At 41.2% G+C, this 25,201-nt stretch overlaps 1 protein-coding gene and 1 pseudogene across 5 annotated transcripts in view; both read left to right on the top strand.

Annotated features, from left to right (window-relative positions):
- LOC131815053 (transcription factor SOX-2-like) overlaps nt 1–18,526 on the top strand; it is a 51,180-nt pseudogene extending 32,654 nt beyond the window's left edge.
- DISP1 (dispatched RND transporter family member 1) overlaps nt 1–25,201 on the top strand; it is a 174,715-nt gene that overhangs the window by 32,684 nt on the left and 116,830 nt on the right. The gene's annotated exons all lie outside the window — the stretch shown is intronic.

Raw genomic sequence — 25,201 nt, 5'->3', positions numbered from 1 at the left:
CTGGGCCAGATGGAACTCATAGATATATACAGAACATTCCACCCTAAAACAACAGAATACTCATTCCTCTCGAGTGAACATGAAACTTTCTCCAGAAAAGACCATATACTGGGTCCCAAATCAGGTCTCCACTGATACCAAAAGATTGATATGATTCCCTGCATATTCACAGACCACAAATGCTTTGGAACTCAACCACAAGAAAAAGTTTGGAAGAAATTAAAAAACTTGGAAGGTAAAAGACCATCCTGCTTAAGAATGTTTGGGTCAACCAGGAAATCAAAGAAGAACTTAAACAATTCATGGAAACCAATGAGAATGAAAACACATTGGTCTAAAACCTATGGGATACAGCAAAGGCTGACCTAAGGGGGAAATACATGGCTATCCAATCCTCATTCAAAAAAATAGAAAAAACCTAAATACACAAACTGTCTTTACACCTTAAAGAACTGGAGAATCCATAACGAATTAAGCCTAACCCATGCACAAGAAGGAAAATAATTAAGAGTAGAGCAGAGACTGATGAATTAGAACCCAGAAATATGGTAGAAACATCAACAAAACTAGAAGGTGGTTCTTTGAAAAAATAAGATCAATAAACCACTGACCAGACTTCCGCAAAAGAAAAGAGGAAGGACCCAAGTTAATAGACTTGTGAATGAAAGGAGAGAGATCGCAACTAACCCCAAGGAACTAGAAACAATCATCAGAAATTATCAACTACTATATGCCAATAAGTTAAGCAACCTAGAAAAAAAATGGATGCATGTCTGGAAACCTATAAACTACCGAGTCTGAAACAGGAAGAAATTGACAACCTGAATAGACCAATAACCAGTAATTCCTGAGATTGAAGCAGTGATCAAAAGCCTCCCAAGAAACAAGAGTCCAGGACCTGATGGATTCCCTTGGGAATTCTACCAAATAATTCAAAGAAATAATACCTATACTCCTGAAGCTGTTTCAAAAAATAGAAACAGAAGGAAAACTTCCAGACTCTTCATGAGGCCAGCATCGCCCTAAACCAGACAATGACCCTGTCAAAAATGAGAATTTCAGACCAATATCCCTGATGAATATGGATTCCAAAATTCTTAAGAAGATCCTAGCAAATCCTACTGTTGGGATCCAACAGTACATTGAAAAGATTATCCATCATGACCAGATGGGATTTATCCCTGGGATGCAAGGGTGGTTCAACATTTGCAAATCAATCAGCGTGATAGAACATATCAATAAGAGAAGAGACAAGAACCACATGATCCTCTCAACTGATGCAGAAAAAGCATTTGAGAAGGTACAGCAGCCTTTCCTGATTAAAACTCTTCAGCTATAGGGATAGAGAGAACATTCCTCAATTTCATAAAATCCATCTATGAAAAACCCATAGTGAATATCATTCTTAATGTGGGAAAAGCTGAGAGCCTTTCTTTGAAGATCAGAACATGACAAGGATGCCCACTCTTGCCACTGTTGTTCAACATAGTACTAGAAGTCCTAGCAACAGTAATCAGACACCAAAAGCAAAGAAAAGGTGTTCAAAATGGCAAAGAAGTCTAACTCTCTCTCTTCACTGATGACAAGATGCTTTGGATGTGGAAAACCCAAAAGACTCCACACCCAAAGTACTAGAACTCAAACAGCAATTTAGTAATGTGGCAGGATACAAAATCACTGTACAGAAATTAGTTTATTTCTTATACATTAACAATGAAAATATAGAAAGGGAAATTAGAGAATCGATTCCATTTACTATAGCACCAAAAACCATAAGGTACCTGGGAATAAACCTAACTAAAGAGGGAAAGGATCTATATGAATTACAGAACACTCATGAAAGAACTCGAAGAAGACTCAGAAAGATGGAAAAACATTCCATGCTCATGGGTTGGAAGAGTAAACATTGTTAAAGTGTTTGTGCTGCCCAGAGCAATCTCTATTTTCAGTGCCATCCCAATCAAAATACCAACATCATTTTCAAAGTGCTAGAACAAACAATCCTAAAATTTGTATGGAACTAGAAAAGACCCTGAATCGCCACAGAAATGATGATAGAAACAAAGCTGGGGGCATTACATGGCCTGACTTTAAGCTATACTATATAATATATATGGAACACAGAGGTTGAGTAACATGAGTGAATTACTAAGTGGTATTCAGATTCCCATCTGGGGAATCAGTATTCATGCAGCTCTAGATGGTTGTTTCCTGGTTATTCTTTTACATTCTGTGCTGACCCCTACATTGGGAACAAAGCTTCTTCACTGGTCACTTCCTGAAGGCCAGTGGAACCATAGGTGCGTGCCCTACAACTCAGCAGTGGTATTCCTACTCGGTAATGTGACTGAAGATTCAAGGGTTCACATCTGTGGCCACATAGTGGTCATGCCTGTCTTGTTTATAAGATGATATTTACTCCTCTTCAGTTAACTTTGTCTTCCCTTCCATTCTTGGGCTGTTTCTGCTTAGATCATATAGGATCAATATCGTTTCTGCTTAGTATGATCTCTATCTTGCCACTGGTCTTGTCTTTTCAATTTTGACAGAATGGTGAGTTGATACAAGTCATTTACAATAGTTGAGGAATTGTATTTTAGTGAGAAAATTTGAAAGATATCAAATATTTGGGGCAGGTGCCTGGGTGGCTAAGTCAGTTAAGCGTCCAACTGTATTTCTGCTGAGGTCATGATCTCAGCTAGATCTCTGGGCACCCTCTATGTGCTCTCTCTGTAAAAAAACAAAACAAAACAAAACTTTTTTTGTGAACAATTTAAAGATAATCACATGCAACTAATTTTGTCCAGTGGAGTAGTCTAAGTCTAGAAGTTAGACTTTTCCTAAGAATGTAGAATCTGATATCCTAAATATTTAGAAATACACTGCTGATTTCAGCTGCTGAGAGAGTACGAAGGGAGAGAGGTATTTAGGTAATTGCTATCTGCTCTTAAAGGGAATGTAGACTTAAATCTTTCAAAAATTTGTATATAAAAGTTTTCTTTTAAATACTGTGATCGTTTATTTGTGTTGATTGAAGTTTTGTGTGCATGGTGTATATTTGGAAAATCTGGAGATTACTAGGTAAGGTTGATACAAGTGGCCAAGTTAGAAGGATGATCAGGCTATGTATCACAACCCACAGCAGAAACATGAGGGTCTAAGAGCAACTGGAAACCTGCCTGAGACAAAAGAGGCACATTGCAGGCTTCAAATTGTCCCTGTTCATTTCTCTCAGAGCAATCAAATTATTTGGTAAAGAAAACAGTACCAGTTTCTTTTAAGTTCAGCTCCCAGAACCAGGCTATCCTTTCAAGCAGGTTCTAATCAGCTAGTGAGTGTGGAGCAGAAGGGAAAATGTGATTACATGTGCTTATCCACCTGAGTCACCAGTTTGACCTTTCACTGGCAGTATGTCTAGAGGGTTCTTAAAAACCATGACAATAAAACCACATTTGTGTGCAGTTACACCATTTAATTATGTACGATATACATATAGTTTATTAACATTAAGTTTTTAATAAACGCTAAAGTGAGCAGAGTACCCCTGTAATCTTGGGTCAAAGATTTTATCTTGCTTATCCTTGTGACTGTGCACCTAGCACAGTGCTGGGTGTGCAGAAAGCCATGAGCATGTTTTTGCGTGAAGGAGTCCATGAGTTAGGGAATAAGAACCAATTTTTAAGTTGGTACAAATATCACTGTCATCCATAAATCCTTCTGTTATGAATATGTTTCATTTGCTTTCCTTAGGTATTTGAGTCCTTCCTTTTAAAAACTTACTAAACTTTGGGATGCCTGGGTGGCTCAGTCCGTTAAGCATCTTGTCTTCAGCTCAGGTCATCATCACAGGGTCCTCGGATCAAGTCCCTCTGAGCAGGAGCCTGCTTCTCTCCCTCTCTACCTGCTGTTCCCCCAGCTTATTCTCTCTCTCTCTCACTCTCTAATAAGTAAGTAAAATCTTTAAAAACAACAACAACAAAAAAGTTAACAAACTTCAAGTATTTTTCCTTTGTAATTAGGATTCTGTAACAAATAATGGCGTATATAACAAATATTGATGTAGTGCTTTTTATCAGTCTGGTCCTCTTCTCCATAAGTCATGCTCTTCTCATGAAAACCTTAGGAGGTGGCTGTTGATATTATGTGACAAACGTGGGGAAACTGAGGCACTGACAAGTTAGGTAACTTGCTCAGAGTTACTGGCTAGTATGAGTCTCAGTGGGATTTGCAGCTGTGTCTGGGTTCCAGAGTCTGTGCTTCAAGACCACAGTAGGTATACTCCTGTCTTTAAAAATACCAACTCGGAATCTATTTCCATCTCTCCAGAAGACTGTCCATACGAGTGGGGTTTATCTTATTGTTTATAGTAAAATTTTGCTAAAATAGAAATTTTCTGAAAGTAACTTTCACTATACTTACCTTTTATCATCAAGCTATATAATGAATATATTGGGTTATTTAAAAAGTTAAATTTTTTGTAAGTATATTTTAAGTGTGCCTTTAATAGTTACATTGATAAACTATTGATAGTGGCAAGTGGGCATTATTTCCAATGTAATGGTGGGTTGCTTTACCTTTCTGCTGGTAAAGTGCTCTTTCTGTCTGAAGCATCTTTGAGGTGTCAGAAGAAATGAGAGTTGTTGGATCAGAAGGGTTGGATTTTTAGACATCTAGCTGTTATTTTTGACACCTGTGCTAGACACCTAGTGAAATCTGAACCTAGGACTGCCCTTGGTCTGCTCTAATAGCCCTGGGACCTGAGGAATTGGAATGTCTTTCTCCTTACCCAATTCTGTGATCTAGGAGAACACTATGAAGGTTCACGCTCCACTCTAGTTTGAGTTTGGTATCACACAAATCAAGGCACTCAATTTACATTTTGTTTTTGGCTATATGCAGCCCTTTAAAAGCCTTTGGATATTAGTATTTTAGTTGTTTTAAAGTCCCCATTAGCCTGAATTTTGAAAAAATGAAATGTCTAAATTCTGTGCCATCTCTTAAGCAAAGCCTGTCATTGAAAAACAAAAAAAAGGAATTATCTGTTGAATTCGTGTACAGCTACAGCAGAAAGGTTAAATGTGAACAGAGCGTTGTTTATCTTTTCGGGTGTCACTGTTCTTAGGAGAAGAATGTTGACTTTATCTCTTTTTTTAACCTTTATGCCTTTCCTCTTTCCCCAGTAACCAGTACCTTTACAAATACAGCATCTTGCAGAAATTGCTTTATGTTAAAGATTAAAAACAACAAATAGTGACTATTCTCTGTAAATCTTAGTATTTGCCAAAATATATTCTGTGAGACTTTACTTTTGGGGGATGCTCCGCTGCAGTGTGGTTTTGTAATCATAAGCTGAGGAACAGTTGCATTAATACCACCCCTCCCAACACACACACAGATGGTTGGGTCAGCACATGTGCTTTGAGGAGCTACAGTATATATGAATATGTTAATGGTACAGAGAAATCTTGTAGTGATAAAAACTGGCTTCGCTTCCTTACCTCCACATTTGTTGGAACTTAGAACCCTTTTCCCCATAATATCTGTTGGCCCTTTATGATCCACAGACTGAGAAATAATGGTGCGCAGTATAGCAGTGTAACAACGTAGTGTTTTGCTGAGGTTTCAGAATAACAATCCATCAAAAATCTACCATCATTTCATTTCTAGTTAATAAATAGATTTTAGGAACTAGCACTTAGAAATTGTTAGAAACTGAAGTTACAATGAATCTTCTTTGAATTTATATGCTATGGTTCCTTATATTTGTAGGCATAATATTTACAAATGACTTAATTATTCTCTACTTGGTACATAGGGTCACAATGATAAGCCTTATTAATTCCAACTCTTGGGGAAGTCATGCAAATCCAAGATAATAAAATACAGACTGTTTTTTAAAGAAATGAGTTTTATCACTGTAAATATTTCATCACCAATTATACTAACAAAATATTCCCAAGCAAGAGATTCTGGGTGGAAATTCTTTTTTTTTTTTTTAAGATTTTATTTATTTATTTATTTGACAGAGAGAGATCACAAGTAGGCAGAGAGACAGGCAGAGAGAGAGAGAGGAGGAAGCAGGCTCCTTGCTGAGCAGAGAGCCCGATGCGGGACTCGATCTCAGGACCCTGAGATCATGACCTGAGCCGAAGGCAGCGGCTTAACCCACTGAGCCACCCAGGCGCCCTCTGGGTGGAAATTCTTTAAAGAATAAATATCAGTTACTTACAGTTAGTTCAGGTGCAAATCTGTAGATACTTCTGAAATACTTGAGATTATTTTTAGCATTTCTTTCAAAGGCTTTAGCTTTTATGACATGAATCTTATTTATAGTATTTGCTTGCTAAGTAATTTCCTTATAAATGAATCTGCTACGGATTCTTAATATGGCGTGTCTCATGAAACCTTAGTGAGCTGCATCCTCATTGAGAGTAGAATGAATCATGGAAATAAGGCAAAAGAGAGATCTTACCTAATGATGAAGAAGGAAAAAAAAACTTGAGCAGTGATAAAAATTGACAAGAACCCAAGGCTTGACCATTAAAGCCAAAAGGAAGGATTAATAATTGTTAAACCAAAAGGAAAGGCACCTGTTTGTTGAGTTTTGTAAAAGTTCAGCTTGAAGAAATATTAAGTTACCTAGAATGAAAAAAATAAGAAAAAGTGATAGGATGCTGAGGAAAGTGAAAAGATGCTGGAAAAGAAAGATGAAATTAGTTATGGTGGTTGTAGCAATCATGATGCTTAGATGTGGAGGTGATCTGAAGGCAGAGGCCAGTCTGCAGACAAGCCACCTCGGAAGGAGCAGGAGCAGCTGCAAAGCCAGAGATGCCTGTGTGACTGTCGTGGTGGCCACTGTGGATGCCAGTGTGCTTCACTCTGCCAAGTGCACTTGGGTCCAGGGAAGACACCCGTGGGGTGGCAGCAGTCCTTACCCTGCTGATTGTTTGCATGCCAAGTGTTCATCTCTAGAATATATCTAAATGCTCCATTCTTTCCTTTTGTTGTGTTTTTAAAATAGCATTTACACTTTTGTTTGTAAAATCTTGTCATATCAGCGCTTCTTACCAGGCTTTAATAAACCTGATATGTTGAGATTTCCTTTAATGGCTTTTTGCTTCCTCGGTACTTTAATTCCTTTGTACTACGAAAAAGTATAGTAAAGCATGGTAGTGTCACCCCTTTGACAGGAATGGAGACATCACGGTGAGGGTTGATTGGCTAATGCAAAGCATGAAAGGGAAGGAGGCTTCCATGAGCAGAAATTTGGTATCTTCACAGGGAAAAACTATGATGGCTGACTGAGCAGGCTTTCTGAATTTAACTTTTAGATCCTTGATTATGCACTCTAAGTATTAAATCTTCAAGCATTATCTGTATCAACACTGATTAATCTGCCTTTCGTTATATAATGGATAGCTGATCTAGCTTTCCCTTTTAAGAAAATCCTTGATGTATTAGGTTGTTAAAACAAATTCTAACATTTGGTGCTCATTAGTGTTGTAACCGAAACAAAAACATTTTAATGGTTGATCCCAGAGTATTTTGAAGTTATTGTAACTTTGCTGGAAAGGTATTTAAGCTGTAGTATCAATTACGAACAGGCCACGAGCCAAGTTTCAAAGCTGTTTCTAAGTAAGACGTTGAGTTTTTCAGAATGCAAAAAAGACATTATATGGCTGTGTGCCATGTGTCAAGGAAGCAGAATGGAACAATTACAGCAGAATTTGTATTGATAATAGTGTTTCTAAGTGAGTAATTTAAGATATTGTGAAGTGGAGTTTGGAATAACTCCCCAGGGTGTCCAACAATTGCTTTATTTTAGTTGTAGATTGTGAAAGGGGTGTTTTGAATATAAAGGATGGGAATTGCTGATTAACAGTAAAAACTTCAGACTTCGCATTTAGGGTTTATAACTCATTGACCTGACTAAAAATGGGATACTTAAGCTTTCTGATTGTACATTTCAAGAAAACTGTCAATCATTTATCTATAAAGGTTAAAAGAATAGTTTTTTATAATCTAGTGATTAAAAAGGTAAAATCGGGGTGCCTGGGTGGCTCAGTGGGTTAAGCCTCTGCCTTTGGCTCAGGTCATGATCCCAGAGTCCTGTGATAGAGCCCCGGATCGGGCTCTCTGCTCAGTGGGAAGCCTGCTTCCTCCTCTCTCTCTGCCTGCCTCTCTGCCTGCTTGTGATCTCTGTCTGTTAAATAAATAAATAAAATCTTTAAAAAAAAAAAAGGTAAAATCATAATTCAGATACCTTACTGTTTGTTTTTGGCTGAGCAAAAGAGTTTGCAAAGTGGCTATTTCCTTGAATACTCAAACCTAACTCACTTGGCTTGTGGTAACTGTTGAAGAAAGGCAGAAGTGTCACTAATGTTCTGTGTGCATTCAAGATTGATTCTGCACTCCATTTGTCATCCTAAAGCAAAAACAGAAATGGAGACAGAATGATTAGATTCATAGTAAATACCATCTAGTGGTTTATGTGTGTGTTTTGACTTTTAACTATGCACACTCTTCTTTAAAGGGCTCTTAAAAAAAAAAAAAACCCAGAGTATTTTTTATTTAAATTTGTTTGAATTTGTGTAATTTCTCAATGTAAGATAAAAGACTTAAAATTACATAGCTATTAGATGTGTTTTCAACTAGTGTTTTTGAAACATTATGTAGATCTGCAATGTGACATTAGCACGGGAAACAGTTCTTAACAGGGTTCTTGATGAGCTTCTTGTTATTTGAACAATATGTTTAGGTTGTTTTGAATGATTTTTATTATGACTGTGAGTTAATTTGTTTTTGCGTGCATGTTTGTGTATTTTGGCTTTATCTGGACCTCAGCCAGATAGTTTAATGATCATGCTATTGAGAGACAATTTTGAAGCCTTACTCTTTACTTTTTCCCCCTCTGTAAGATGCAAGATTTTGGGGTGGAAGTATGTTTTGAGATACAGTATTTAGATACTATATGGGTATAGTATTTATAGTATTTATTTATAGTATTTATATTTCTACTTAAATAGTATTTAGAAATGTATGAATCACTTTACATGTTTCTAATATTCAGAATGATTTACAGTGAAACTGAATTCTTAGCAACTAGTCAATGTCCTTTATTGAATATCTGCTATTTTTACCTGAGTAAAATGTAAATTTATCTGGTTTAACTTCTAGGATACTTTGAAAATATATTTTATTTTATTTTTTTCCCTTTTTAAAAAATTTTTATTAATTTTTTAAATTTCTTTTCAGTGTTCCAGAATTCATTGTTTATGCACCACACCCAGTGCTCCATGCAATACGTGCCGTCCATAATACCCACCACCAGGCTCACCTAACTTCCCATCCCTCTCTCATCCAAAACCCTCAGTTCCTCAGAGTTACAGTCTCTCATGGTTTGTCTCCCCCTCCAATTTCCCCCAACTCCCTTCTCCTCTCCATCTCCCCCTGTCCTCCATGTTATTCCTTATGCTCCACAAATAAGTGAAACCATGTGATAATTGACTCTCTCTGCTTGACTTATTTCACTCAGCATAATCTCTTCCAATCCCGTCCATGTTGATACAAAAGTTGCGTATTCATCCTTTCTGATGGGGGCATAATACTCCACAGTATATATGGACCACATTTTCTTTATCCATTCATCTGTTGAAGGGCATCTTGTTTCTTTCTATAGTTTGGCGACTGTGGCCATTGCTGCTATGAACATTGGGGTACAGATGGCCCTTCTTTTCACTCCATCTGTATCTTTGGGGTAAATACCCAGTAGTGAAATTGCAGGATCATAGGGAAGCTCTATTTTTAATTTCTTAATATTTTAAATGTTGGTTTCCTACCAGTTTAATTTTTAATTTTGAAAAAATTTAATTCTGTTAAAAGTGAAATTTAAATGTTCAGTTTAATAATTTGTTTTTTATTTGTTTTTGTTTATATTATTTTGGTCCAGAGCCACAATGTAGAATATTGCTCATATAGAATAAAATGTCATTAACTCCAAACAGATTGGAGTAATTTTTGTAATTGTCCTAGGGAGATTTCTGTAATTATTTCTTGAGCCTATTGTTTTGGGCAAGTATTGCCTTCTGCTTTTTTTTTTTTTTAAACCTGTGTTCTGTGGCATGATTTACATGGAGAATAACAGCCGTGGGTGTTCATTAGGAGGAAGAAAGATGGAAAGTAGTAGATTTGTTTGGGATCCATTTTCAATGTTGTAAACAAACAGAATCAAAATATCTTTATGATGATGAGTAAGCGCAGTTAACAAGTACATACAATGGCAGGAGAGTGAAAGGACTGTGTTGGTTGGGGATATTGTTTCCATTCAGAAGTGTGGGAAGGCTCTGTAAAGCTGTAAAACGACATGCTTTCTGAAGTTCATTTTCTAATATTACTTAATATTTCTTTTTTTAATTTAAATCTTTTTTTTTTTTAAAAGATTTTATTTATTTATTTGTCAGAGAGAAAGCGAGCGAGATCGAGCACAGGCAGACAGAGTGGAAGGCAGAGTCAGAGGGAGAAGCAGGCTCCCTGCGGAGCAAGGAGCCCGATGTGGGACTCGATCCCAGGACGCTGGGATCATGACCTGAGCCGAAGGCAGCTGCTTAACCAACTGAGCCACCCAGGCGTCCCATTACTTAACATTTCTAATATTGAATATTACTGTGTTTGAGGGGTAACAGCTTCTATCTCAGATTACTTTTTAAGATAGATACTGTATGTGTGTGGTAAAAAATTCAAAAGGGGTAAAGTTATTAGTCCCTCTAACCTTCCCCTGTCCTTAGAAGCGACAGCTGACGCCAGTTCCTTCAGTCTCCTTCCTGAGATTGTATGCAGATACAAACATGTATGTGATATGTGCATATTTTTTATTTATACCACAAGCAGCATTTGTGCCCTCTCCCCTATTTCACAACACATCTTAGAGATCATTTATTCGGCCAACATGTATATTAATAAGTGCCTGGCTGGCACACATCCTGGGAATAAAGCAGCGAACAAAATATGCAAGATCTCTGGGGCGCCTGGGTGGCTCAGTGGGTTAAAGCCTCTGCCTTCAGCTCAGGTCATGACCCCAGTGTCCTGGGATGGAGCCCTGCATTGGGCTCTCTCCTGGGCGGGGAGCCTGCTTCCTCCTCTCTCTCTGCCTGCCTCTCTGCCTACTTGTGATCTGTCTGTCAAATAAATAAATAAAATCTTTAAAAAATATATGCAAGATCTCTATTCTCATGGAGCTCACATTCAGGTAGGGGAGATAAACACACACATGGAGAGAAAGGATGAGTATTAAAATAGGGTTATTTTATGGTGCTTAGGGATGGTCTTAGAAGCAATGGAGACCTGTCTGACAAGAAGTGCCTAGCCAAGGGAAGATGAGCAGAAGGAGGCTCCGGGAAGGTAAAGAAATCAGTACTGATGGGGGCATGGAAGCTAAAGGAGTCAGGCAGGCGCTAGGCCAGGTAGGGCCAAGGCAAATGGTTTGGGTTTCATTTTAAGAGTAATGAGAGGCCCTTAGAAGGCTTGTTTATGTGCCTGATTAGTCGAGCGTGATGTCTGCTTTAGGTTTTTGAATGGATAATGCTGGCTCCTGTGAGACTCCAGTCTGTAGACAGTAGGTATCTATGCATACAGAGCTGCTTACTAGTCCCTTGGAGGGATGATGGGGCATGTGCTTAGTCCTCTTTGGCTGACCTTTATGCTATTTCCATTCTTGGATTTTGTGAACAAGGCTGTAATGGCACTATCTCTATGTATGGATAAATCTTGTTTAAACTTTTTTTTTTTTTTTTTTTTTTTTTTTAAGGTTTGGGGAGCAGAGAGAGAGGGAGAGAGAAAATCCTTAAACAGGCTCCATGCCCAGTGCAGAGCCCAACTCGGGGACTGATCTCATGATGTGAGATCATAACCTGAGTCAAAATCAAGGGTCAGATGCTTAGCTGACTGAGTCACCCAGGCGCCCCTTGTTTAAACATTTTAAAAGTATTTTTAAAAATGTGGATGCAGAATGATATTCATGAAGGAGAACCAATGATACATACCTGAGCTTTGTATTACTAAAATATGTTTTGCAGATGACCAAATACTTCTACCCTGAATACCTTGAGCCGGCTGGGGAGAAGTCAGAAACATGTGTAATCTTGGTAACCAATGTTAAATGAACATTTTTTTTAGTCTCTCAGTCTAGTTTTTTAATAAAATTAACTTTATCGGGGGTACCTGGATGGCTCAGTTGTGTCTGCTTTCAGCTCAGGTCATGATCCCAGGGTCCTGGGACTGAGCCTTGGGTGAGGCTCCCTGCTCAGTGGGGAGCCCGCTTCTCTTTCTCCCTCTGCCTCTCTCTGAGACCATGCTCTCTCTCTCAAATAAATAAATTAAATCTTTAAAAAAATAAAAAAATTAACTTTATTGAGATAATTTGTGTATAATAAAATGTACCCATCTTAAGTGTATGGTTTTCAGTGTTTGGCACATCTCTACAGCCCCTTCTAAAGAGGTGTTCTGGGCTCATCTTGTTCTTTCCCTGCTCAAGCTCTGTACCCAGTCATTTCTCCCAAGAGCTCCAGTTCTTCCTTGTGGAGAACAGTGTTTGAAACAAAGATCTAGACACTTGGTGTGCTCACTACTGCCAAGCCCTCATTGCTTTTACGTCCTGTCATATATGAATGTGCATGTGTGTGTGTACACACCCAGGTGTCTACACAGGGAATACATATCTGTGTTTCTGTATTTGTTCATCTGTATAAATACCCTCTGTTGTAGTCTGGTGTCATAGGGCTTTCTTCTTTTCATGCAGCCTGCCTCCCACTAACCTCAGGATTTTGCTTACTTGTTCAATCCCTTATATGTACAACTCTTCTGGCTATAATTAGCTAGATTTTTGCTATAGGACTTGTTGGCTCCCCTAGGGGACGGGAAAAGGTGAGGGAAGGGAGAGGGAAGAAGGGAAGAGAGTGAATCTTGTCCCAGTTACTCTATTGGGTGGAAAGAACTGAAGGAAGGAAGAGACCAGTTAGAATTTTAAACCTGACAATAGACAATTTCATCAGTTTCTCTTTCTCTCTTTTTGTTTCTGACTTTCATGTCACCAGCTAAGTTCATAAAAGTATTTGTAGTACTCTTTATGCCTTTTGTTTTATTTTTGACATTTGAATCTTTAATCTACCTGACATTTACTTGGGGGTGTTTTAGGATCTAATTCTATTTGATGTGTCCAAATGGAGTTTGGAGTTGTCGAAATGGAATCCAGTTATGCCAACATTGATGTTCACTGGTCTGTCTTTCCCCGTCCGAGCTGAGATGCCATCTCTACCAAATTCTGCTTTACATTGTTGTTTTCCTGCATTCGTATGTATGTCCCTTTTATCTCTTTGTTCCGCTGTTTGCCCAATAGTGGGATAACACCTCACAGGGTGATTGTGAGCATTGCATGAGAAATGGATGTCCAATGATTAATAATGAGTAGAGAAGGTGTGATTATGTACACATTGGAATATTACTCAACCATGAAAAACAATGAGATCTTGCCATTTGCAACAACAAGCATGGATCTTGGGGGCATCATGCCAAATGAAATAAGTCACAGAAAGACAAATACTGTGTGATCTCACTTATTTGTGGAATCTAGAAAATAAAAACCAAGCACCTGAATACAGAGAACAGATTGATGGTTGCCAGAGGCAGGGGGTATGGGATGGGGGAAATGGGTAAAGGGGAATAAAGGGAACAAACCTCCAGTTATAAAGTAAACTAGTGACAGGGTTAATAACACTGTAGTGCAGGGGCGCCTGGGTGGCTACATTGGTTAAGTGGCTGCTTTGGCTCAGGTCATGATCTCAAGATACTGAGATGGAGCCCCATATCGGGCCCCCTGCTCAGTGAGGAGCCTGCTTCTCCCCCACCTGCTGCTCCCCCTGCTTGTACTCTCTCTCTCTCTCTCTGTCAAATAAATAAAATAAAATCTTTATAAAAAATAACACTGTAGTTACATAGTTGAACGTTGCTTACTTTGGTGATCATTTAACAATCAGTACAAATATAAAAATATATTCTGCACCTGAAACTAATGTAATGTATGTCAGTTACACCTCAGTAAGAAAATGACTAGAGCTAGCTGTCTACTGCAGTCAACACATACTACCCATTGTTATTAGCATCTCAGTAGAGAAGGAATCCACTATTGAAACAGTAAGAGTGAAAATTGAAAAAGAAACATGAAAAGCATAGCAAGAAGTACTGGCATCTCTTTTTTTTCCGTAAAAACTCAGAATGTCTCATTTTTGTACTCTACACATGTGTGTGGGGTGGGGGAGGGGCAGAGGAAAAGAGAGAATCTCAAGCAGACTCTGTTTTAAGTGTGGAGCCTGACTCAGGGCTTAATCCAATGACCCTGAGGTTATGACCTGAACTGAAAACGAGAGTCAGAAGCTCAAATGACTGAGCCACCCAGGCGCCCCTTAAATACTGTTTTAATGCTAGCTTCCCATGAACTACATCTCAGAGTAGTATATATCTGCCCCCTCCTTCACCCCCAAATCCTTGTAAAATGCCAGTCTCAAAAGCAAAAAGCCACATTTTGGGAATGCTTCCTTTGTGTATTTTCTATTAAATACATTAACTCTATATAGTCCATGTTTAATCCTGAATAGTGAATGTGTATATACCATATATTAACAAAATGGTGGTAATTTCTGTATGTTATTAATGGTTTCTCTGAATGCTTCTAATTCTGTGACTAAAGTCATGTAAGTAGTTTGTGTGGTTTTTTGAAAAGATCAAATTAATGCATTTTAAAATTCCAAGTGTCTGTTCTATGTATGTTCCACACCTATGACAAGATGATTTTAGCCATTCACTTGTAAAAAGGAAATACACTGTCGGGGCATGCCAGCTTTGAGGCATATGTTCTATTTTTGCGGGGTAACTGTGTGAAAAATACCAGTTACTGAAACTCTGGGAAGAATGAAGTTACTTGTAAACTGAGTATGTGTGCAAAAAGGGCCATCTAAATCAGAACAATGCTAGATGCAATAGACCAGATCTGTATAACATAAACCTTTCCAGATCAGTGTAGCTAGAAAAAGAATTCCATGATTTGGGAAGGCAGCATTCACAAAATAGTATTGTTGACAATAATGTCAGGGAAGTAGTTGGCAGCCGGTCTGACAAACGTGTACCTTAGAAAGACTGTGGAACTTGAAGTACCTTCATGAGTGACTGTGACAGGTTTTGTTTCTAGTACATTTTTTTTTAAAGATTTTATTTATTTATTTGACAGAGAGAGATCACAAGTAGGCAGAGAGGCAGGCAGAGAGAGAGAGAGAGAGGAAAGCAGGCTCTCCGCTCAGCAGAGAGCCCGATGCGGAACTCAATCCCAGGACCCTGGGATCATGACCTGAGCCGAAGGCAGCAGCTTAACCCACTGAGCCACCCAGGTGCCCCTCTAGTACATTTTTTAAAATAATGTTTTAATGCATATGATGCATTTTGACAAGTGGAATTATGAAATTTCTAAAAATCAAAAGCCTTAAAATAAAAGTACCAGTTCAGTTGGAATGAACATCATGACCCAGTGTGATACATCGATTATATCACAGCACATCCAGAAAAAGAGAAAAGAACACCCTGACCATTTTGGCTCCTGACAAGCATGTCACTGAGATTCTGAAAGGGTGCCCCCTGAGAAAGAGAATGCATTCTGATGCCCCACACATATTAGAACATCCTCTGAAAGAGGGATGTGGAGAAAAGCACAGGGCATGGGCGGGGTGGGGCAGCAGGCCTCTGTTGAAGTCACTTCCTGGTCGGCGGCAAGGCTGCCTCCCCATTCTGTGCCTCCAGCTCCCGAGCTGGGACATGTGCAAGGTGGATGTCCTGCAGTGCTTGCAGGATTGACAGGGGCGCTGCCCTGACAGATGCCAGCAGACCTCCTCCCTCCCTCCTTCACTCCGGCCTATCGCTTTTCCCCCTCCTCCTTGGTGTTCTCATCTTCCCATGTGTTCTCAGTTCCACCAACTCCCTTGTCCTTCCCTTTTTCTCTCTTCTCCCTCTCTGTTTTTCCCACTTTACCCCAAGGGTTATTATACTTTTAGATTTCCCAATTCCTGTCCCTTTGCCTGACAGCCCAGTGGCCGTGATTCCTTCTTCCTTGTGATGCTCCTGTCTTTGCGTGCCTTCAGCAGGGCTGCTGAATCGCTGGAATTGTATGCAAGATTCTGTGAAGATGCATTATTTAAGGGAAATTCCCTTAGTTCTTCCCCAGTTTTAGAGGATTTCACGAGTTCTCTGAGTTGAAGATGTCCTCCTTCCCAAATGATTTGTGGGGCCCCTTTCCATTTACTTCTTGGGTATCAGGGAACCTCTTTGTACACAGGAAGGTGCTCCGCACTTTATTCTCTGCATTCAGGGAGGACAGGAGATCTGCACCAGACAAGTATAAAGGGACTTAATTATTCCCCAATAATTCATTAACTGTTGCATTCCTGGGTGTGCTTTAATATTTGAGTGTAACAGCTCTGCTTTTAAATATTTTAATGGTGGATGGTTATCTATTAACTTGTTCAAAAAAGTATCAGGAGTTGTCAAGGCAGAGAAGAGTGTTTGCAAAAGGGGGAAAGTAGTTTGCTGCCTCTTTAAGACTAGGACTGAGAGAAAGAAGAGGAGAGAGAAAGAATGGGAGAGAAGTTTGAGCCCTAGGCTTAAGCCTTTCCAAAAAATAATAACAATCATCGGCGTGGCAGGATCGGCCAGAAGAGGAGGGAAGCGCTTTTTTTGATCCTGATTCCAGTTTCCTTCTCTCTCTCTTTTCATCCCCCAAATTATTCTTCGCCTGATTTTTCTCATGGAGCCCTGCGCTCCCGACACCCCCGCCCGCCTCCCCACCTCCTCTCCCCCCGCCGGCGGGCCCCCCAAAGTCTCGGCCCGGCTGAGGGTCGGCGGCCGCCGGCGGGCTCGGCAGCGGCGGCGGCAACTCCACCGCGGCGGCGGCGGGTGGCAACCAGAAGAACAGCCCGGATCGTGCCAAGCGGCCCATGAACGCCTTCATGGTGTGGTCCCGCGGGCAGCGGCACAAGATGGCCCAGGAGAACCCCCAAGATGCACAACTCGGAGATCAGCAAGCACCTGGGCGCCAAGTGGAAACTTTTGTCGGAGACGGAGAAGCGGCCGTTCATCGACGAGGCCAAGCGGCTGCAAGTGCTACACATGAAGGAGCACCCGGATTATAAATACCGGCCCCGGGGGAAAACCAAGACGCTCATGAAGACGGATAAGTACACGCTGCTCGGCGGGCTGCGGGCCCCCGGCGGCAACAGCATGGCGAGCGGGGTCGTGGTGGGCGCCGCCCTCTGCGCGGGCGTGAACCAGCGCCTGGACAACTACGCGCACATGAACGGCTGGAGCAACGGCAGCTACAGCATGATGCAGGACCAACTGGGCTACCCGCAGCACCCGGGCCTCAACGCACACGGCGCCCCGCAGATGCAGCCCATGCACCACTAGGACCTAAGCGCACTGCAGTACAACTCCATGAGCAGCTCGCAGACCTACATGAACGGCTTGCCCACATACAGCATGTCCTACTCGCAGCAGGGCACCCCAGGCATGGCGCTTGGCTCCATGGGCTTGGTGGTCAAGTCCGAGGCCAGCTCCAGCCCCCCTGTGGTTACCTCTTCCTCCCACTCCAGGGCGCCCTGCCAGGCCGGGGACCTCCAGGACATGATCACCATGTACCTCCCCGGCGCCGAGGTGCCGGAGCCCGCTGCCCCCAGCAGACTTCACATGTCCCAGCACTACCGGAGCGGCCTGGTGCCCGGCGCGGCCATTAACGGCACACTGCCCCTCTCACACATGTGAGGGCCAGACAGTGAACTAGAGGGGGGAGAAATTTTCAAAGAAAAACGAGAGAAATGGGGAGGAGAGTAAGGAACAGCATGGAGAAAAACCCGGTATGCTAAAAAAAAAAAAAAAAAAATCATCACCCGCAGCAAATGACAGCTGCAAAAGAGAACACCAATCCCATCCACACTCACGAAAAAACTGCGATGCCAACGAGAAAACTTTTATGAGAGATCCTGGACTTCTTTTTGGGGAACTATTTTTGTACAGAGAAAACCGAGGGGGTGGGGCGGGCGAGGGAATGGACCTTGTATAGATCTGGAGGAAAGAAAACTATGCAAAACTTTTTAAAAGTTCTAGTGATATGGTAGGAGCTTTGCAGAAAGTTTGCAAAAGTCTTTACCAATAATATTTAGAGCTAGTCTCCAAGCGATGAAAAAAAATGTTTTAATATTTGCAAGCAACTTTTGTACAGTATTTATGGAGATAAACATGGCAATCAAAATGTCCATTGTTTATAAGCTGAGAATTTGCCAATATTTTTCAAGGAGAGGCTTCTTGCTGAATTTTGATTCTGCAGCTGAAATTTAGGACAGTTGCAAACGTGGAAAGAAGAAAAATATTCAGATTTGGACATTTTAATTGTTTAAAAATTGTACAAAAGGAAAAATTAGAATAAATACTGGCAAAACCATCTCCGTGGTCTTCTTTAAAGGGGAAAAATTTTTTTTTAACTTACTGTTAAAAGCAAAAATGGCCATACAGGTTGACTTCGTTGGTAATTTATAATAGCTTTTGTTTCCCAACTTTCCATTTTGTTCAGATAAAAAAAAAAAAAAAACCATGAAATTACTGTGTTTGAAATATTTTCTTATGGTTTGTAATATTTCTGTAAATTTATTGTGATATTTTAAGGTTCCCCCCCTCCTTTATTTTCCGTAGTTGTATTTTAAAGATTCGGTTCTGTATTATTTGAATCAGTCTGCCGAGAATCCATGTATATATTTGAACTAATACCATCCTTATAACAGGTACATTTTCAACTTAAGTTTTTACTCCATTATGCACAGTTTGAGATAAATAAATTTTTGAAATATGAAAAAAAGTATTTTAATGGTGTTAGGGTTATAAAAAGCATTCTGTAGTAATTTTCCATTTCAGATATTCCTAACAAGTGGCCAGCTCTACTGAAAAAAAAATAGATGTTTCTCATTTTAATTGTATTTTTTCCAACTTGGAAACAAAAGCATTCTATATTTTTGAAGCTAATTGTCCAGTGGAGAAACACTTTATTTGGAATCATTTACAAACTCGTTAGGAAAAAAGTTCAGATTGACAGCATTTGGGGTTTCTCATAAGCATTTGAAGGCAGACAGGTCTTCTATAACAAAACAATAATGTAGACTTTTCGTCTATATTTTTCTAGTCAGCCAAAGTGCAAAGTTGTCTTCTTAATTAAGATCATCATTCATGTGACTCACCATGATAGCCTGACAAAGTCAGACCTCCTCTAGGAGGACGAGATACCCAAGTAACACATCTTCTCATGTATCACAGTTGAGAGAAGGAAAATACTCCTTTGAAATCAATGTTGCTTTTATTTCTGCACTGCTAATTCTGACCTCAAAAATAAAATGTCCTTTTTCAAGGGTCTTAATTCTACTGGGGAGTAATCAAACCAAATTAACAAACACAAGCACCTTACCCCCCTTTTAAAAAGCTACTGGTGATTAATCCTGGTTTAGTGTGTGGGACTTAGCTAACAGGGTGTCACAAACACGTTTAACGAAAGTAACTGAGTGCACTCGCTTGGGTCATGTGCTAGTGAACATGGCAGTGATGGTGCATCGTGGGTACTTGCTCGGGCAGTTTGCTGGTGAATGTGGCGGTGACTATGCCTTGAGGGTGCTCGCTCAGGCACTTGTCCTAGTGAACATGGCAGTGTCTGTGCCTCACGGGTGCGCACTCGGGCAGTGTGCTGGTGAAGGTGGCACTGATGGTGCCTCGCAGGTGCTCACTCTGACCATGTGCCAGTGAACATGGCACTGGCAGTGCCTTGTGGGTACTTACTCAGGCAGTGTGCTAGCGAACGTGGCTGTGACTGTGCCTTGCGGGTACTGACTCGGGCAGTGTGCTAATGAACGTTGCAGTGACTGTGCCTTGCGGGTGCCCACTTGGGCAGTGTGCTGGTGAACGGCACTGACAGTGCCTTGTGCATACTCACTCTGGCAGTGTGCTAGTGAACTTGGCAGTGACTGTGCCTCACGGGTACTCGCTTGGGCAGTATGCTAGTGAACATTGTTGTGATGGTGCCTCGCAGGTGCTTGCATGGGCCGTGTGCCAGTGCACTTGGCACTGACGGTTCTTGCCTTGGAGACAGACATGTATGTGTGTAAGTGTACGTCCTACATATGTTCATATACAAATAGCCTCAGGTACAGGAAACAGATGAATAGGGCCTGAGGAGAGGGTAGTCTTTGCTTTAAAAAGCCACCTCCCATGAGTTACTTGGCAGAAAAAGTAGAGCCCTTTGCCTAGTCTTGATAATTAATGTTTATTCTGTGTCTTAATAATAAAGTCGGTGCCAGGCCATGATTTTGTGGCAGTTCAGAGACGAAGCTGCAGTCATCCAGTAGTATTTGTGCCTGGAAACAGAAACTGCCCTGGAAATGCAGACATGTGGGTACATACAGAAGCAGTGTAGGCGGCTGCCTGTGCAGGAGGGAAGGGGATAGTCCCTGATACCACAGAACCACGGCACGGAAGCTGGTGCCGGAAGCTGCTCCTGGAGAAGGCTGTGTGCCCTACCTTCCGCCAACCAGTCTGGTCTGGGCCACTTCACTATTGCTGGAATGGTGGCTTCAGGGCTTTCCCTCCTGTTCATCAGAACAGATCCTCTTTTTTTTTTTTTTTTTGCTTATCCAGAAGACTGTGCTTTGAAAGCTGAGTGCTGAAATATATGTGGGGCTATCGAGCTGTTTTCGATGAACAAAATTGGGGGACTAGAATGGGTGCTCCAGAGTACCAACAGTCCCGTCTATGGGGAAGCCAGGGTAGTTCAGTGTAAATCATTTTCACCTTTGTCTCGGGGGCACAGGGGCCCCCCAGACAACCCTGGGGGCTTCTGGGGGAGCAGGTTTGCAGAGATGCCGTGAGTGGGGACTCAGCCCACCCTACTCCCCTTAACTAGGGAACTGCTACAAAGCCAAACAAAGAACTCGAAAGCAGTGGAAGTTCTTGACTCTGTCTCAGAGCCTGCCTGAGGTAGAGTGTGTGTGCCAGTCCCAGAAGCATCTCTGCCTGTGATGAGGAACCATCACAGGAACCTTCTCACTGGGCCTTCCCTGTTCTGGCCTCCTCTGCCCTTCTCACACAAGGAGAGTAGGGGAAGGAACTGTTTAACAGTGGACTTTCACACTGTGAGAGCCAGGAAAGTAAGAGCTATTAGAAATGATGGATTTAAATGTTAATCAGCGTTTGAAAGCCCTGAAAGATACTCTTCAGTTTTCTTACCTAATGAAAAACTTGCCTTATCTTCGTTAAGAATAGGTACAGAAGTAACCAGCACTCTAAACTATTTAGAAAGCAGCAGATTGTAGCCATAATGAGTCTTAACCTTGGCAGGATCAGCACATGGAGATGGTTCTTAGGTGCCTGGGGACAGATGCACACCCCAGGCTGCCTCACTAAGGCCACGTCTTCATCAAATCAAGGTGTCCTGATTTTTGTAATTAATCTTACTAGGTTACTAAGTGCTTTTCATGCTTAATGAACAAAATTTAAAGAGTTAACTAGCTTAATTATGCAGTGTAAAATGCTTCCTTTTTTTATTTCAAAGCACATTTTTCTCTCCACCTTTTGAAGATATTTTCACTAATTCAGAGTTTGCATAATATTAAGAATACCATAACTTATAAACTTGTAAGGGTGTGTGATTTGAATGCTTCCTACGTAATGGGACTGGAATTTTTCTCCAATTACGGGAGAGGCAGACCATCATTCTCCAGTTTCAAAAACAGAATGCAGCTGGCTGCAGAAGGAGGGCTGAGCTAACAGAACATTTAATACTTTGAAAAATATGTCCTGGGGGAAAAGATTTTTCTGTTCAAAAAGATACTGAATTATTTAGCTTGGCAGCTCCAGGGTGTGAATATTTTGAGCGCCATGACTGTCGTTTATTTTTTATTGAGTTCAAATGGAAAAATTGAAAACTGTATTCCGACGTGTAGTCCTTTATTAGATCTCATATAAACCTCTGGCTGCAATGGCCAGTGCGCTTCTGTGATCTGCATAGGCACATTCCACTTCGAGGGGATCAGTGTTTAATTTTCAGAATTCTCAGCAAAGAGCAGAGCTACAGCCAAAAATTCCTGCACTGAGGCTCCTTCCGGCCCAGATGAAACTAATAATTCCCGGCTGTGCTGCTGTCACTCATTACTAATCCAGGTATGGCTGCTCACTGTTTTTAATTTTCCTTTTCTGAACCCAAAGGCAGTGTTTGCCTTTTCCCATGAGAAGGCGTGATCATGTGCTGGAGATTCCAGCGGCTGGAAGTGGAGGCCTTCTCTACCCTGACATAACTGGGCTTTGTTGTTGGCCTGGTGGGTGTGGGCTTGCTCATAGACCCAGCACAGGGGAGGACCAGTGTGGGGCAGAGTCTTCTAGAAAAACAAGACTGTGTTGGGGGTTGGCCCTAAGGTGTTGAAGCTGGTATGAGGGAAAGCAGCTCTTTCCTACCACAGGATATCGACTGATGCCACTGGCCATTTTGGGACAGAATGTTGAGCTGGATGGACAGTATGTTTTAATGTTTATTACAAGTTATAAAAATAATAGTGCTTTGGGAAACATTCAAAATGTTGTCACCATTTAACATTCTGTTAAAATCAGATCAGAATGTATCCATTTCACATTTTATTTTTATTTATTTATTTATTTATTTTTATTTTTTTGATTTTTAAAATTTTTTATATTTATTTATTTTTGAGGATTTTTATTTATTTATTTGACAGACAAAGATCACAAGTAGGCAGAGAGGCAGGCAGAGAGAGAGAAAGGGAAGCAGGCTCCCCGCTGAGCAGAGAGCCCGATGCGGGGCTCGATCCCAGGACCCTGGGATCATGACCTGAGCTGAAGGCAGAGGCTTTAACCCTCTGAGCCACCCAGGTGCCCCCCATTTCTCATTTTATTTTATTTATTTTTTTTTTAAAGATTTTTATTTATTTATTTGACAGACAGAGATCACAAGCACGCGGAGAGGCAAGCAGAGAGAGAAGGAAGGGAAGCAGGCTCTCTGTCGAGCAGAGAGCCCGATGTGGGGCTCGATCCCAGGGTCCTGGGATCATGACCTGAGCTGAAGGCAGAGGCTTTAACCCACTGAGCCACCCATGCGCACCCCCATTTCACGTTTTAAACTGTATTAATGGACACTTAAAAACAGTGTGTATGGAATAAGAATCATGGAACTTGGAATTGGGCAGTTTTGACTTTATCTCAGCTGACTCTGTGACCTCAGGCTAGTGACTTAAGATACTTGGTTTTAGGGTTTTTTGTTTTCATTTTTGTTTTTAAATAAAATAGCATAACAGATTACAGAGTTAGTGTGCAGGTTAATGATATGGTAGGTATAGGATACCTATGTAAGGCCTGTGGCATGTTTGGTACTCAGTAAATGATCCATTATATATTTATTGTGAATTGTCTGTCTCTGTCCAGTCTGTCCGCTTGCTCACCCATCCCCTGCCTACCTATTTGCCTATATATTTATATTTATCTTACAGATCTTTTTTTTTTTTTTTCGGCCTTCCATTCTTTTTTAAATCCAACTGTATTCTGGGGGTACCTGGGCAACTCAGTTAGGTGTCCAGCTCTTGGTTTTGGCTTAGGTCATGATCTCAGTGTTGTGGGATCAAGCTCCATGTGGGGCTGCATGCTCAGTGGGGAGTCTGCTTGAGGGTTCTTTCTCCTTCTGCTCCTTCCCCTACTTGCACCCTCTCTCTCTGTCTCTCTCTCAAAAATAGATATTTTTAAAAAAATCTAATTGTGTTCTGTGGAAATTTAAAAAATGAAAATACTTAGCATAAAGGATAAATGTATGAAAAATGAAAGGTTCACTGGTTATCTCCCAAGAGGCTTCTAGATTATGTTATCTTCGTGTGACGTTCAGTCTGCTGGTATGTCAGCCTCTTAAGCCTCCAGCTCTCTCTCCTGGGGAGACATTATCAAGGTCACAGAGCAAGATAACTGCACTTACTGCCTACTAATAGGACTCTACAGACTATGGCTTCTAGTCGGCACCAGAGCAGAAAGCTGAGGAGCCATAATCAGCATCAGGTTTCTTGGTGAGCAAGGGAGTATGGAAAGGGGGAGCTAGTTCTGGGATTCAGATAGTTAGCAGCACAGGTAAATGTGGTAAACTGAACATGTGCTCTATTTTCTGGCCCCTATGAACTCTCACTGAACTGACTGTAATGGAATGGAGGGTGACAACCATAGAATGAACTTGACCAGCATTTTGGAGGCTGGACTGTGGATCGTCCAGCACTGTGCTGGTGGGTACTGTAGAGCAGAGAGGACAGAACAGGGTAGAAGCAGATAAGAAGTGAGTGACTGAAGATCGTGTCCCTGGAGGCCACAGACCTGGAGGGCATGGGCTGTCTCTGAGGGCGAGCATGCTGCAGGAGCTGCAAACAGGAGAATTGTTTGAAAACTAGGTTCCTGGGCTCCTGTCTCTGCTGCATGTGGCCAGCGGACTGCCTTTCCCTGCTGTAGCAGAAGACCAGTGCTGTATTTTCAGAATCCTTAAGTTGGGCACAGCTAAGGACGGGGTGAATACCGTCACAGGTATTGGGTCTGTATGGGTGATCTCAGTGGATCAAAAAGCTTTGTTCTTGTGGGAGGAGATGAACAGTAAATAGTAGATGTAGTAAAGTTATTTGCCTAGGATGTCAGAAGTGATAAATACTTAGAGAAGAAGAACTTGGAATCAGGGAAGTTGTGAGTTCTGGGGGGGAAGGGCTGTGGTTTAAAACGAGGTAGCCAAGTGGGAGCCATTTGAGTATTGCACTGGGAGAGTGAAAGAGCTTTGCAAATTGGAGGTGGTAGTGTCCTGGGTGGAGGAACAGGTAGTGCAAAGGTCCTGAGGGAGATGCAAGACTGAAGCCGCAAGGTGGTTAGCTGGTGGAGAAGAGTGAGAGATGAGGTCAGGAGTACTGAAGGGCCATGGGGTGGGCAGTGGAGATCATGTAGGGCCTGGCTGGCTATTGTAAGTCCTTGCTTTTTCTTCGAATGAGTTTGAGTAACACAGTCTGACTTAACATTTTAACAGAATCAAACCAGAGTCTGCATACTGAGTTGCAATGCTCTCTGC

Source organism: Mustela lutreola, chromosome 14 (genome assembly GCF_030435805.1).
Source record: "Mustela lutreola isolate mMusLut2 chromosome 14, mMusLut2.pri, whole genome shotgun sequence".
NCBI classification, from domain to species: Eukaryota; Metazoa; Chordata; class Mammalia; order Carnivora; family Mustelidae; genus Mustela; species Mustela lutreola.
Note: the sequence above shows the minus strand (reverse complement) of the source record. Positions and strands in the feature narration are given on the sequence as shown.